Below are 15864 nucleotides of genomic sequence, written 5' to 3'. Positions count from 1 at the left end.
ACAAGAATTTTAGTTATAAGCTAGGGACGCATCAACTAGAAGTAACGGAGGAGGAAAAGGACCTTGGAGTATTGGTTGATCATAGGATGACTATGAGCTGCCAATGTGATATGGCTGTGAAAAAAGCTAATGTCGTCTTGGGATGCATCAGGAGAGGTATTTCCAGTAGGGATAAGGAGGTTTTAGTACCGTTATATAAGGCACTGGTGAGACCTCACCTGGAGTACTGTGTGCAGTTCTGGTCTCCCATGTTTAAGAAGGATGAATTCAAACTGGAACAGGTACAGAGAAGGGCTACTAGGATGATCCGAGGAATGGAAAACTTGTCTTATGAAAGGAGACTCAGGGAGCTTGGCTTGTTTAGCCTAACTAAAAGAAGGCTGAGGGGAGATATGATTGCTCTCTATAAATATATCAGAGGGATAAATACCAGAGAGGGAGAGGAATTATTTAAACTCAGTACCAATGTGGACACAAGAACAAATGGATATAAACTGGCCACTAGGAAATTTAGATTAGAAATTAGACGAAGGTTTCTAACCATCAGAGGAGTGAAGTTTTGGAATAGCCTTCCGAGGGAAGTAGTGGGGGCAAAAGATCTATCTTGCTTTAAGATTAAACTCGATAAGTTTATGGAGGAGATGGTATGATGGGATAACATGGTTTTGGTAATTAAATATTCATGGTAAATAGGCCCAATGGCCTGTGATGGGTTTTAGATGGGGTAAGATCCAAGTTACCTGGGAAAGAATTTTCTGTAGTATCTGGCTGATGAATCTTGCCCATATGCTCAGGGTTTCGCTGATCGCCAGATTTGGGGTCGGGAAGGAATTTTCCTCCAGGGCAGATTGGAAGAGGCCCTGGAGGTTTTTCGCCTTCCTCTGTAGCATGGGGCACGGGTCACTTGCTGGAGGATTCTCTGCTCCTTGAGGTCTTTAAACTACAATTTGAGGACTTCAATAGCACAGATATAGGTGTGAGGTTTTTTTTGTAGGAGTGGTGGGTGAAATTCTGTGGCCTGCGTTGTGCAGGAGGTCAGACTAGATGATCATAATGGTCCCTTCTGACCTAAATATCTATGAATCTATGAAACTATGGGTACCGTCCCCGATTTCACCCACAACTGCCTCGGTCCTGGTAGAACACATCCAAGAGGAGGTGAAGGAACATCTTGACTATAAAAGGCATGCAGACAAACACAGACAACAGGGACCGACCTACTTTGTAGGACAAAATGTATAGCTTTCAACAGAACACCTTTGCAGACAGACCCACCCAGAAACTAGACTATCAGTCCCTTGGCCCATACTGCATTTGGCAACAAATCAGCCATGTTGCCTTCAAGCTTCAGCTCCCTTGATCCTTTAGAATCTACCCTGTATTCCACATCTCACTTCCAAAACCATACACCGAGAACACATTTCCCCATAGCAGGGCTGGCTCCAGCTTTTTTGCCTCCCCAAGTGGCGAAGGAAAAAAAACCCAAAAACCAAGCCTGGTTGAGCTGCCGCCGAAGTGCCGCCAAAGAGAAAGAAAGGGACCACAGGGCCTGCCGCCGAATTGCCGCCGAAGACCTGGATGTCCCGCCCCGATGACGAACGGAGTGCCGCCCCTTTCTGTTGGCTTCCCCAGGCACCTGCTTCTTTCGCTGGTGCCTGGAGCTGGCCCTGCCCCATAGAGCCCAATCACCACCACCACCACCAGTACAGGTACAGAGTCAAGAGGAATACACTGTACATAAGTCCTCAGTTCTAAGATCAAATGGGGCTGTCACGCTTTCTGAAGTGGCTCATGACCATGAGTGCCTACCTCAGGGCAGACTGTCAAAAGCAGGACGGACAGACACCCTATAATTAGATTTCACCAAGCCAGTACCAAATGTGAACTATTGGATCACTATAACCATAGGCACCAACTCCGTGGGTGCTCCACGGCTGGAGAAAAATTTGCGGCTGCTTAGCATTCACTGGCAGCCAGCTCCCCTCCTGCCCCCGCCCACTCCTGCCTGCTGCCAGCCCTCACCGATCAACTCCTCCCCCTGCCTCCCAGCTCCTCCTGCACACCACAGATCAGCTGTTTTGTGGCATGCAGGAGGCGCTGGGGGAAAGGGGAAGGAGCGGGAATGGGACGAGGTGGGGCAGGGGTGGGGGCCTTGGGTGAATGGGTGGAGTGGGGGTGGGAAGAGGCGGGATGGAGGGTTGAGGGAAAGGGTGGAGTGGGGACAGGCCCTGGATCTGAGTGGGGGGTTGAACACCCCCATGGAAAATTAGAAGCTGCAACATGTGACTATAACAGTGTTACCATGGAGTCACAGACAGCGCCTCCCCCCGCCCATCTATCTTGTCACGCAGACAAACTGGACTTAGTGATAAATGGTCATTTATACCAAAATTCACAAATATTCCAGATTACTCCCAGTCCACAGAGACCAATCACTCACCCAGATTGAGTTGCTTTCTGGATATCACACCAAAGACAACACTGGTAGCCAATTCTATAGTATACCAACTATAGGTTTATTAACTAAGAAAAGAAAATGAGACGTTAAAGCTGGTGAAATATATTTACAGGTGAGTCACAGGCCATAATTCCAAATGGTGGCAGAGATGTAATAAATTGCCAGTTTCCCAAAAGTCTTTTCAGGATACCCAGATTGTCTCCAGGGATCTCTAATTTGCATCCACTACCCTTTCCTGTAAGAGTCCAAACTGTCTAGAGCTGCAGGATCTTTCCCTGAATCTATACTTATAACTTCTTCTCACAGAAAACAAGTCAACAGGGTCACCCATGTAGGCTCTTTCTTTGATTGGTGGAGAGGAGTGCATTTAGAGTCTTTGTTCTCTGATCATCACACACAGTGACCACTTGCCTTCAAATACACACGAATTAGCACTTTCCTGCTAAAGTTCTTCATTTGCATTACACAAGGCTTCTCTCTCATTTGATGGGTTATTTATTTACAGGTGTATATACAATGTAAATGTTTGCTATTACATTATAATAGGATGAGATAAGTGAAAACTGGGCATGTAACATCCCATTAGTTTTCATGAAGTTTAAACACCAAATCCATTCTTATACGAGTAACAATCACTTTGAGCTATACTAATAAGCAAGTGAATTGGCCTGGGGCTTTGGCAGGAGCTGACACCTGGTCTGCCAGTGTCACTGGGCAAATTATGGTACCTGATCAATTGGGAAGATTATAGCCTAGGCCCTAGCGGAATACACTTGTTCATACTCCTGCCCTGGTTCAGGCCTTCAATAGGAGCCACCCTGAGAAACCTGGACCCATGTCACCCAGAGGGGAGAGGGTGATGCCATGACCCATGGTCTCAAACTGGGATCTGTAGGAGCAACCATGCGCCAACCCTCTATCTGGCAGCCTACTGATGCTTGCTTACCTGGCACCCATGAAAACTAACCCCAGTTTGAGGCATCACCCCCCGCAGTCCTATTGGCAGAGTCCTGGAGCAGCTGATTGGCTGGCTGAAGCCAGCAGCAGGAACAGGAAGCTGTCTGAATAACTGGGCTCCACCCTGTTCTGGTCTCCTGCTCCCCTGGCATCCTGACCTAGTGTGACCCCTGGCATTTGATTTGTGGTTCTGATCTCCCTTTTGTCTCTTTGTCTAACCCCCTGGTATCCTGACCCAGCTCACTCCTGTCTTATGACTCTTAACTCTGACTCGACTACGGGTTTGGCCACCCAGGACCTGGCTGTGACATTAAATACTAAGGTGACTGTGGGTGAAATCCTGACACTCTACAAATATCTTAGATACCAAGATTAGATAACATGGTTACAACACTGCTTCTGAGGTACCTCAGTAGGGCAATCAGATTCAGATTGAGTAGGGGGACTGCTTTGTTGTAGGATCAGAGCTGAATAGTTGTTACTTTCTGGTGGCTGTGCATTTTATTTTTAATTGCATTTCTGGTGCTCATTCTTCCTCTGAGCTCCACCCAAAATCTGAAACAGAACAAGAACCCTACAACTTTCAAAACAAAACTTTAGTTCATGGGGCAGGTACTGTCATTTAGTACATATTTGTACAGCACATAGCATAATGGCGCCTTTAGGTGCTACCACAATTTAAATGTTAAAATTAAATAATAACAAAATTCCCAAGAGATTTCACATAGACCACTCATCCATAAAGTAAGAGCCTTATCCTGCAATGTTGTTCACATTAACTTCAGACATGGGAGTAGCATTACTGACTTTAGTGAGGATACTCATCAGCTTAAATTAAGCATGTGCATGAATTTTTATTGGAGTGGGGCCTGTGCCTGTTGAAGTCAATGGAGAAGTTCCCGTTAAATTCAGTGATTCAGGATCAAGCCCTGAAATAGTGATCTCGCTCCAGTTCCCAGCAGATATGTGATCTCATTTAAAAACAACAACAACAACCACCCACCACCACACAACAGTTCATGTTATATTTATTCTGCAAACCATGGGTACAGTTAATGCTCTACGTGCACCACTGAGTGGCAGCATAGGCATCTCTGCTGGACTCAGTGCAGCTGCTTGTTTGTGGAAGGAAGCAAATCTGTCTTGGCATGTGAATCCTGATGCTATTGGCAAGTTGGTCGTTACTGGCTAATCAAGGAGATTGATTTGCTGTACTTTCACTAAAGTTATCAGTTTTATAAATGTGAAGATGATAGCATTGCATTGGAGTGATTTACTAACTGCATTTTGGTATAACACCAAAATTAAATGTAGTGAACTGAATCCCTCTAGTGGATAAAGAATGCTGAGGATTAAACTTCAGTGAAATGACTTTAGATACCCAAGGCAGTTTCTCATTTCATGTTCTATGCCTCGTTCAAAACTGCGAGAAAAATACACATGTAAAGTAGCAGTAAACCACAAAATCATTCACAGTATTTGCAAGCTGACATTCAGAACCTTTTCAGATCGGCTACACAATCTTCAATATCATCAGCATAAAAAGGGTGCAAATTGATAAATTACTTTAATGATTTCCTGTCTGGAATGTATTCAGTACCCGTTCCCAAGCCTACAAGTGGACAACACTAGAAAACTGTGCGGAACAGTTCTGCATTGGCAAGGGAATAATGACTACATAGGTCTTTTCCATCTCTAATTTCTAGGATGTGCACCCTATTTCCTTACAACCACTGACTAATACCAAATGGATTGAAATGAATAATATTCCAGTCAGAGCCTCAGCTGGTGGAAACTGGCACATCTCCATTGATGTTAATGGAGCTATGTTGGTTTAATAGAGTTATATTCCCAGTCCGCAAGAAATTCTGAAATACAATGTGTTCTGTTTCAGAACAAAAAGTGGCCATTGTAAATTTCCCAGGGAAGGGAAGTTGAAAGAAAAAATGTTTCCAAAAAAATCAAAACTTTTTCAAAATGAAATGCCACTTGGGTTCCCAAATTTGGGAACCCAAACTCAGCTGGGTCCCCCAGGGTTTCCTAGCTCTTAGCTTCACAGAAGGGAGCCTGGACATCTTGGGAGTCATGGCTGAACTGCAGGCCTGGGATCTGGGATGCCCAAGCTCACAGTTCTTCAACAGGGAGCCTATAAGCTATGAGAGCCCACAGGGCCACAGTAGGGAGCCCTGTAAGCTCTAGGGTCCCCAACCCCAGAGCAATTTGCATGACGGGCTGCCACAGAGCTGTAGACCCCAGAGTCCCTGGCCCTGGGACAGTCCTTCGGGTGGGTTGCTGAGGAGCCTGACGGGAAAGCTGGCAGAAAACCAGGCAGGCAAGTTTCAAACCCTGTCTGTGATCTGTCAGAAGAGTCATCGAAATCGGCACATTTCTGTGAAAGGTTTTGCTTTTGACAAATCAGCATTTGCAGATGGAAAACCATCTGACTGTAGAATTTCCTACCAGTTCCACTGGCAATGCCATCTGCTGAACAAGGAAGGGCGGGGTTCAGGTTAGAACTAGGCTGCAGTTTCTGGAAGTGTCGAATGGCACTACACACTTCACACACTGGGGCACAGAAAGAAATAACACCCTCGTCGTTATAGACTCCACTACTTACTCATTTTCCACGGTGTTTAGCTACTGTGATGAAAGGCACAGCTGGGGGTGTGGGCTGCTGGGCAGAGTAGGGGACTAGGGCCTGGCAGAGGGTGACTGGTCATAGTGGGGGCAGGGGGCCCAGTTGACTAGATAGACAAAAATGCTAGAGAGTGGAAATTTCACTTTCTTTTGTAACTGATATTTATTAGACCAAATCCCAAAGTTTTTTCAGTTTCAAACAGCTAAATGGCTTTTGATGGGCAACATTACATTAGTGTTTGTTCTGTCGCCAACAAAAAGACATATTAAGAGCTAAGTATCTACAGAATGAGGGCTTTTAACCTCTCTCTCTCTGCTATAGTAGTTTGTGATTAACAATCACATTTATACATGTTTAGCCAACTGAGGCGTATGAGTAAAGGGCAGTACAATTTGGCCCCTCTGTGCTAATATATTACTAATGGCCTTAGAATAAATATTGAAACAGGAACCTCTAACACTCTTAGGAAAACACATTTAGAAGATAGCAGTTCTTATGTGAGAGATCAGAATGCTGGCTGTAATTACATGTACAATGAAGCAGATGTAAAGGGAACTTTTATTACTTTCACCTTTCAATACTGGGGCAAACCCAACAAATATTTCTTTGTCCTTCGCCCACAGAGGCTAGTGCAAAACCCTAGTAATCAGGGTCTGTTACACATTTATAACAGAGTCCCAAGACTGGTAAAGCCTTCTTGATTTATTCACCGTTATAAACTTTTTTTTTGGTTTTGTTACATCGAGGCTTGTTTACTTTCTACCTATGATGCAGCCCTGGTAAACTCTGAGCTTGAACTACACCTCTGTGATCTCTCCTTATCTACTCAATGATAATTTAATAGGTTGAGATTTGAGAAGGGATGGGGGGGACTATTAAGGCTAGATGGTCACATGCTTCTCTGCTTATGTAGGTTGAGCCATACACCCAGCTGGTCCCCTTGCACCCAATAGGGCCACCAGCCAGGCCCTTGCCCACTCCTCTGTCTAGGTCCCCATCCTCACATTGCTCCCATAAAGCTGGGACCCTCACTGCCATTCCAGTCAGTCTCCTACTCCCAACTTCACCCTTGCCTCCCCACACCCGCTCCCAACTCCATCCTGCCCCCTCCAGCCAGGCCTCCATTTGCACTTAAAAAGTTGGATAACACACAGAGCTTGGCCTACATGAACAATGAAAAGTGCAGCCCTCTAGGGATCTGCTGTCTGTGATATGTATAGGCAGCAGCAGACGGCACCAAGTGGTCACTCAGTGGGCCTGAAATTAGCAGAACTCAGGCTTTTTTGGCTTTCACCAAAATCAGTGGGGTTCTGCCCATTGATACCTAGAACATTGCCTGAAATTTTGGAATTGAACAAATGATGTTTTCATAGATCCATTCATAAATTATAAGGACAGAATGGACCACTATGATCATCTAATATGATCTCCTGTATAACCTTGAATTAATTCCTATTGGAACTACAGCACATCTTTTAGAAAAAAAATCCACTCTTGATTTTAAAATTGCCACTGATGGTATATTGTTCAATGATTAATTACCCTTCTTTGTAAAATTTGTACCTTATTTCCAGTCGCAATTTGTCTAGCTGCAACTTCTAGCCATTGGATCATCCTTTCTCAGCTAGATTGAAGAGCCCATTATCAAAATTTTGTTCTTCGTGTAGGTACTTATCGACTGTGATCAAGTCACCCCCTACTCTTCTTTTTGTTCAGCTAAATAAATTGAGCTCCTGGAGCCTATCACTGTAAGGCAGATTTTCCAAACCTTAAAAATTGTTTTTGTGGCTCTTCTTGGAATTCTGTCCAAATTATCAACATCCTTCTTGTATTGTGGACACCAGACTGAACTCAGTTGTGCAGTAGCAGTCACACCTACACCAAATACAGAAGAAATATGACCTCCCTACTCTTACGTGATATTCCCCTGTTTTTACATCCAAGGATCACATTAGCCCTTTTGGTCACAGAATCACACTAAGAGCTCATGTTTGGCTAATCATCCATCATGACCCCAAGTCATTTTCAAAATCACTGTGTCCCAGGATAGAATTGCCCGTCCTGTCAGTATGGCCTCCATTCTTTGATCCTAGGTGTATAACTTTACATTGAGCCATATTAACACAAAGGGACTTAGTTCCACAAAGGGACTTAGGCAATGGAACATTGAGCATTGCAGTGCCTAAGTTTTAGGCTCACAGAGAATCACAGGAACACCACTGTGATCCACAAAACCTGAGGTGCACACATAAGCTTCCTATATAATGAATGAGGAGAGATAGGTGCTTTAGAATGGGATCCACAAAATTCGGCATGCTAGGCAGTGGGCACCGAAGCTAGCCAATGGGAGAGGCTGATGACAGGGGAGTGTCCTAAAGCCCACCCCTCTCATGGAGATAGGCACCTAAGTCTGAGCTGCAGAAGGAGGAGTGAATCTATGCTAGTGAGCCACAAATGGTAACCCCTCACCTGCAATCAGGTAGTCTAGCCACTTAAGGTATTTCTTGTGGGAATGAGTTAGGTCAGAGGTGGGCAAACTATGGCCCGTGGGCCACGTCAGGCCTGCGGGACCCTCCTGCCTGGCCCATGAGCTCCTGGCCCAGGAGGCTCGTCCCTGGCCCCTCCCCCACCGTTCCCCCCTCTCCCGTAGCCTCAGCTTGCTGCGCTGCCGGCGCAATGCTCTAGGCAGCGGGGCTGCGAGCTCCTGGGGCAGCACAGAGCCCAGCCTGACCCGGTGCTCTGTGCTGCAAGGTGACGTGGCTGGCTCCAGCCGGGTGGCACGGCTGTAGCACCGCCAGCCACCAGTGCTCCAGGCAGCACGGTAAGGGGGCAGGGAACAGCAGGGGTTGAATAGAGGGCAGGGGAGTTCAACCGGGTGGTGGTTGGGGGTGGGGGGGTGGGTAGGAGTCAGGATGGTCAGAGGGCAGGGAACAGGGGGGTTGAATGGGGGCAGGGGTCCTGGGTGGGACAGTCAGGAAGGAGGGGGGGGTTGGATGGGGTGGCGGGGGGCAGTCAGGGGACAGGGTTCCAGGGGTGGTCAGGGGACAGTGAGTGAGGGGGTGGAGGGGACAGGGGTCCTCGAGGGGCCGACAGGGAACAGGGGGGAGTTGGATGGGGCAGGAGTCCCGGGGGGGGGGGCATCGGGGGGGGGGGAGAAGCAGGGGGAGGGATGGGGGGGGTGGGCCATGCCTGGCTGTTTGGGGAGGCACAGCTTTCCTTAATCGGCCCTCCATACAATTGTCAAAACCCTATGCGGCCTGAGTTAGGTGGCTCCCTGGCTCCACACAAAGAGGCTAGAGAAGGATATGTTGGTCCCCACCTTATTACTCAGTATTCCAGAAGAACCAGTGATAGACAATGGACCACAATTCACTGCAGCAGAATTTAAGTCATTCTGAACAAAATGTGATTTTGATCATATTACTAGTGTAACCCTTCTGCCAGGCGGAGTCAGCAGCAACAGAGCCGGGTTCAATGAGTAGGGGATCCTTTCCATTGATACAGCACAGATCCTTTCCATTGATACAGTCCCCACCCAGTAACCTGGGAAAATTAAACACCACCCCCTGGGTGCCTCTGAAAGGCAATACTTCCTCACTCGCAAACACAGTCTCTGAGTGTAGAAAAGAAACTTTTAATGAAAGGAGGGCAGTAACTTGGCATTAACTTGGGAAAACACTGCAAACAGGGTTCATAAACCATGAGCAAAAGACCCACCCCCAAGTAAGTTGGGCAGTGTCCTTTCTCCCTCAGGTTCTTAAGTCCAGCAACCCAAACATCCCCTTAACATGCCCGTCCCTTCTCTGCACCCAACTCACAGTCACTATCCTTGGTCAGTACACACCCAGAGTTCAAAGGTGCAGCTGCAGAGTTCACCTCAGACCCTGGGAGGAGGTAAGGAGGCACTTACTCACTGCAGCTCTCTGCTAGCCAGCCACCGCACTGCTCCAGCCACTCATTTGCCAGCCAGCTGTCAGTCACCATCTGCTGCCACCTACCTGTCTACTGTGATCTCTGCACATCAGTCTCTCAGTGCTTTTCAGCTCTTTGCATACTAGGCAGAGATATTGCCCCATCTCAAGTGATTTCAGCTCTGATTAAGCATTTAAAATAACAAAAGAGGCTCCCAATAAAGCCTATTTAGCTCTTTCTGTGAACAGGGGAGAGAAAGAGGTTAAACCAGACCCAGGGAATCCCTGGAGAGGCTTTGCATGCCTCCTAAGTAGGATACATGTACCCACCCCTCTTACTTTCAGATAGCTCTGGCATTTGAGCCCCTGGCTTAACGAGGTTCTTTCAACTGAGGGTGACCCCTGCATTTGGGACAGGTTAAGCACAGTCCTGCTTCCTTGTATTCCTACAATAATTACAACATTGGTAACCATACCCCTGCATTCAGAACTAAAGTGATTTGTAACCCAACACCAGCCAAAACTGATTACTTTGACACCGCTCTATCTGCTGAATATCTAAGCAGAGCAGGAGCAAACTGTATTTACATAAACACACCCAAAGTCTCTCCCACTCCCAACTGGCTGTCAGGGAAGCATCATTCAGACCCTACTTACACTAGCAGCCCACACTACCCACAAGTGAAATGAGAGGCTGAGAGAGCTGTACAGACAGTCAAGAAAATCCTATGGCAGGAAAATCCATTCCTTGTTCTTCTGAGTTACAGATCAACACCAATAACAGCCACTGGCTATAGTCCTGCGCCACTCCTGATGGGAAGACAAGTCAGCACTAGTGTTCCAACTTTGGAAAAGATGCTATCTACAAAGTGGCCAGACATGAAGACAGTAGTCAAATCAGATAAAAAGGCAAAAAGAGCTTATCATCACTTTTACAACAGATGACAATCAGAGAACTGCTGAGTCTAGAACCTGGTGATTGTGTTTGAATCAAATTGGATGGAGATAAAGGACAACTCCAGCTGTTGAAAAGAAAATGAATTCAGCACCCAGATCATATGTAATCATGTGGAGAGTTCAAAAGAAATGATCAACATCTACAGTTTGTTCCTCAGAAAGAACAATCAACAGAACAAATGCTACAGATGACAGATGCCTAACAAGAAGACTCAAGCATAGCAGACCAACCACAGCTAGTCATTGCAACTAATGGACAGCCAGATGACCAAGTTGTTATGGGTTTGGTTCATGTAATTAGAAAGCCAGTACGATTCAGAGACACTTAACAAACTGATACATACTGAACTTCAAAGACAATGTGATAGTGTAAATTTTGTAAATGGTTAGAATGTGCAGCTTAAAGGGTGTGACTACACTGCAGGATTCTTTCAGCAGTGTGTAGCGTACATATATGTATACCTGTGTTCCCCCGTCCCCACAGCATGGGTATAAATAGCAGTGTAGATGGTGTGTCATGGATTAAGCCAGTATAGCACAAACACACCTGAAAGGTGCAGAGTATATAGCCTACATGTTCTCTACTGACCCTTCTTGTTCCTCCCATCTACAATGCTATTTTTAGCAGTGTAGTGTCATGTCACCTCACCACTGCTGGAAAGACTCTCAGAAAGACTCCAGCAGTTGGGAAAGGCTCTGATAGGGGGAAGGCATGCTCTCTTTCTCTCTCTCACTAATGACTATTTCAGTATTTATCCATAGTGGCACAGTCATTGGGTTATAGAGAAAAAGCAAGAATATGCCAGAGGTCAGTGTACTCTCCTGAGTGAAGTGTGACCCCTGTTCAAATCCTTTCTCTCCTTCAGGCAGAGAGGGGGGAAATGAACCTGGATCTCTGACATTCCAGGTGAGTGCTCTAACCACTGGGCTAAAAGTTACAAGGGTAGCAGTTGCTCCTCATCTGCAGACTTTGAATGGGACCTGATCTTGTGGGTGACCTCTAGCATGCCTACCAGATTGGGCCTCGCCTTGTGAATTAGGTGACTGAATACCTATCTTTGCTGGTATGTGAATTGCTCTGGGCCTTAGGTGTCTAGAAGGAGGCAGCAGTGAACATAGCCAGAGGCAGAAATCCTCTGAAAACTTAGGTGCCAGATGAGTTTAAACATTTATAGGGTGCAGCTGGAGCTTCGTAAATCACAATGGAGCCAAAACTGGGACTTTGGGACCAAAACCTGAAACTTAGTCACCTAAGTCTGGGCTTTAGCCTCTAAGCACCTTTGTGGATCTGGGCCATGTTTGCTTGCGATCACTTTACCAAGTGATCCAGATCATTCTGTCAGTGACCTGTTCTTTTCATTCTTTATCATTTTGTGTCATCTGCAAACTTTATCAGTGATGTTTTCTTCCAGGTCACTGATAAAACATTAAATGGCGTAGGGCCAAAAACAAAACCTTGCAGGACCCTATTAAAAACACACCTGCTTGATGATGATTTTCCCATTTGTAGTTACATTTCAAGACTTATGAGTTAGCCAGCTTTTAATCCATTTAACACGTACCATGTTAATTTTATGTCTTTCTAGTTTCTTAATCAAAATGTCATGTGATACCAAGCCAAATGCCGTAATCGCATCACAAAAACACTTTGTTAGTTTGACAGGTTCTACTTTCCATAAACCCATGTTAACTGGCATTGATTTATATTACCCTAATTTAATTCTTTTTAATGAAGTCCTGTATCAGCATTATTTTGTCCAGAATTGGTGTGATTGACAGGCCTGTAATTATCCTCATCATTCCGTTGACTGTTTTTTAAATATTGGCACATCCTCAGCTTTCTTCCTGTCATCTAGGACTTCCCCAGTGTTCCAAGACTTAATGAAAGTCAACATTAAGAGTCCAGTGAGTTCCTTGGCAAGCACTTGTAAAACTCTTGGACATAAGTTATCCAGATATGCTAATTTAAAAAGTCTACCTTTAGTACCTGCTGTGTAAGTACCTAGCTTTTGTACCTAGCTTCTGATTTATATTCATTACCATTAACTTTCCATTTCTTTTATTTGTTATATATTGGTGGGTTTTTGTTTTTTAATAACTGTCTTCTAAGCCAGCTTGGGTTTTTTTAACCAGTGAGGTTTTCCTTTTTGATTCTAGCTTTTGGGGCACTTAGTAAAATGTTCTTAAACAATTCCCAATTATCATTCACATTTTTCTGTTTAAATTCTCTCTCTCAATGATTTGGCTCATAGTTGTTTTCACCTTTATGAAACTGACATTTTCAAAGCACCAAGTATCTCTCTATCTATATATTTCTGGTTTGGGACTTTATTCTGTTCACATGTCCTGATCACTTGTACACAAGCTACTACTAATTTACCACTATGATCAGTTCTTTATTTGTCAATATGAGGTCTAATATCAAATTCCCTGATGTTGGATGCAACACTTTTTGAGTTAGGACACTGTCACCTATAATATTTACAATTTCCAAGGATGTTTTAGTACTGGCAGCGTGAGACCTCCAACATATATCACTCAGCTTAAAGTCCCCAATGGTCACTCAGTATTTTTTCCCCTGTGGAATCGGTCATCATATTTCTTAGTGTGATTTGGTGGTCTGTTGCAAGACACAAAACAGGTCCCCTTCTTACACATTATCTTGTGTTAGGACATTGACCCATAAGCATTTCTTCTGAGTTGTCAGTGACTCAGAAACAGGTAATTTTAAAAGGTCTTTTGTTAAATACATACTGACAAACAGAAATGCCACCAAGTTGAGTCTAGGGCCTTGCTTTGCTCAGCCAAAAACACTCCATTGCTGAGTCCAGGGGCCAGATCCTCTGATTCACTAACTACACTTTGCGCGGCTGAGAGCTAAGAGGACAGAAATAGTGACTAATTTCCCAGTTTTAGGAGCACTCATTGCTGAGTAAAGCTGATGGGAGCACTTTAGCTGCCTTCTGTGCCAGCTCCTCACTCCCACCTCCTCCCCCCAAGTATAGGGGTCTTGTTGGAAGAGAGTTAGGGGCAGAGGGAGGCTGTGGTGGAACAGAGCTCCACTATGCTAATACTTACTGGGTTGAAATCATGTAGGTAGCTCTTGAGCAGCTCTAACTCAAGCAAGGCTGGGCAGTGCAGGATCAGGGAGCCACAACTAGCACCCTGTGCCCCTTTCTTTACTCAGACACAGACATCATGGCAAATTGAGCCCAAGGGGTCTTAAGCCCACAATCCCCAGCCCACCTCTTCTCCCTCATAGCTCTCAAATAGCCACAGAGAAATTTTTACAAGTTGCAGAGGCTTGAACTTCAGAGTGAACTACGGGGGGGAGGGGGAAGAGTAAAATTGCTCAGTTGCTACTTAGTAAGAGAACTAACCCTGAAGACATAGTCCTGGGACAGCCCAGCGAGAAACAGGGTACATGAAAGGGCACAGACAAGGATAGTAGGAACTAGTGTTAACTCATTACAGCATATTTTTGGCTAAATATTTCTCATTGAGTTTGATGCTCTCTATTGATCTTTGGGCAACTTAACAGGTACATCTCTTCCTGGGACATAATGAATTGAGTTCTGATCATTTATATCTGCATTGTGTTACTAGATTTATGTCCTGAGATTATGTACATACAGTGTAGATCAAAGGTGTTTCTTATTTTAAGACTGAGTTGATTAATTGCAAAAAAGTCACTATCTTTCAATATATCAATACATGTACTTTTTAAAACAGGCAGGGGAATGTGTGTGTTATGCTAGTATTGCAAAAGAATTGTTTTTGAATATTCCTCAGCAACACACATGGTGCAAATCCTCATTTATTGATTTCCAGGTATTTTGAGTAACTATCATGAGAAAGATAAGGTGGGTGAGGTAATATTTTTTATTGAACTGTCTGTTAGCAAAAGGGACAAGCTTTTGAGCTCCACAAAGCTCTTCAGGTCCAGATTCAGAAGTGCTCTTATTTCTATCCACCACCACTTTAAGGACAGCAGAAATAGGAAAAACTGGTCTTTTAAAAGGTACCCTGCCCTACAGTGTATTTTCTAGGTTCAGCTGCCCTCTAGTGTTCAGACAGGCATATTGAAACACACAGTATTTGTCTATATATTACTCAAATACTGTATACAAAGAGCATGAGCTAAAGTAATATTTTAAAGATTTTCCTTTTTTCTTCTTCAGGTGCAAGTCATTTTATGACCCAATCCAGAAAAAATGTTCATCACCTCTGAGGTCACAAAACAACACAGGCTGGCTGAATAGCACCAGTCTACCATCCAAGGGAAAATAGGGAAGTGGGCTATTTAACACAGGGAATTTGTAAATAGCCCTATGCTCTCCACTTCCAGCAGGCAGCACTTCATCTTCTGAAGTAACTTCCCCTGCATAGTCACATTAGAGAAGAATGGCTCTCATTGAGCCACACAACCAGGAATATTCAATAAAATCTACCTCATCCCTTCTCATAAGAAACGATTTGCTCTTACACCTCAGTGTTGCTGTTGTATTTTGGTTTTCCCTTCCTCCTGCCCAGCTGTGAGAGAGGAAGACTTGTTCCCCACCCAGGAACACATTTGGCATGGGAAACTCTAGTGTAAGGGATGCTTCACTTGCCTTACTCTTTTCCACAGTGAAATTGTTACCCAATAAAAAAGCATGGGCTGTACATCTTTAAGCTTCTTATTTCAGCCAAAATGATTTTGACAGGTACTATGCTTAACTGATCAACTGTGTTGAACCCACCCATGGTAAGATGTTAATATTTGCATGAAGGGGTAGTCATGCAGTCCTTATTGAAAGTCTGTGGCTGCAACTGGGACATTTGGACAGGGAGTGAGGGAACAGAAGGGTATTCCTTCTAACTAAGAGTGAGGAAATGGAGTCACAAATCTGGTAGCTGCAAGGAGGCAGTTGCTATCTCTTGTAAATATGCAATAGATTATT

The sequence above is a fragment of the Eretmochelys imbricata genome, chromosome 2 (genome assembly GCF_965152235.1).
Source record: "Eretmochelys imbricata isolate rEreImb1 chromosome 2, rEreImb1.hap1, whole genome shotgun sequence".
Classification (NCBI taxonomy): domain Eukaryota; kingdom Metazoa; phylum Chordata; order Testudines; family Cheloniidae; genus Eretmochelys; species Eretmochelys imbricata.
This window is presented reverse-complemented; position numbering follows the sequence as displayed.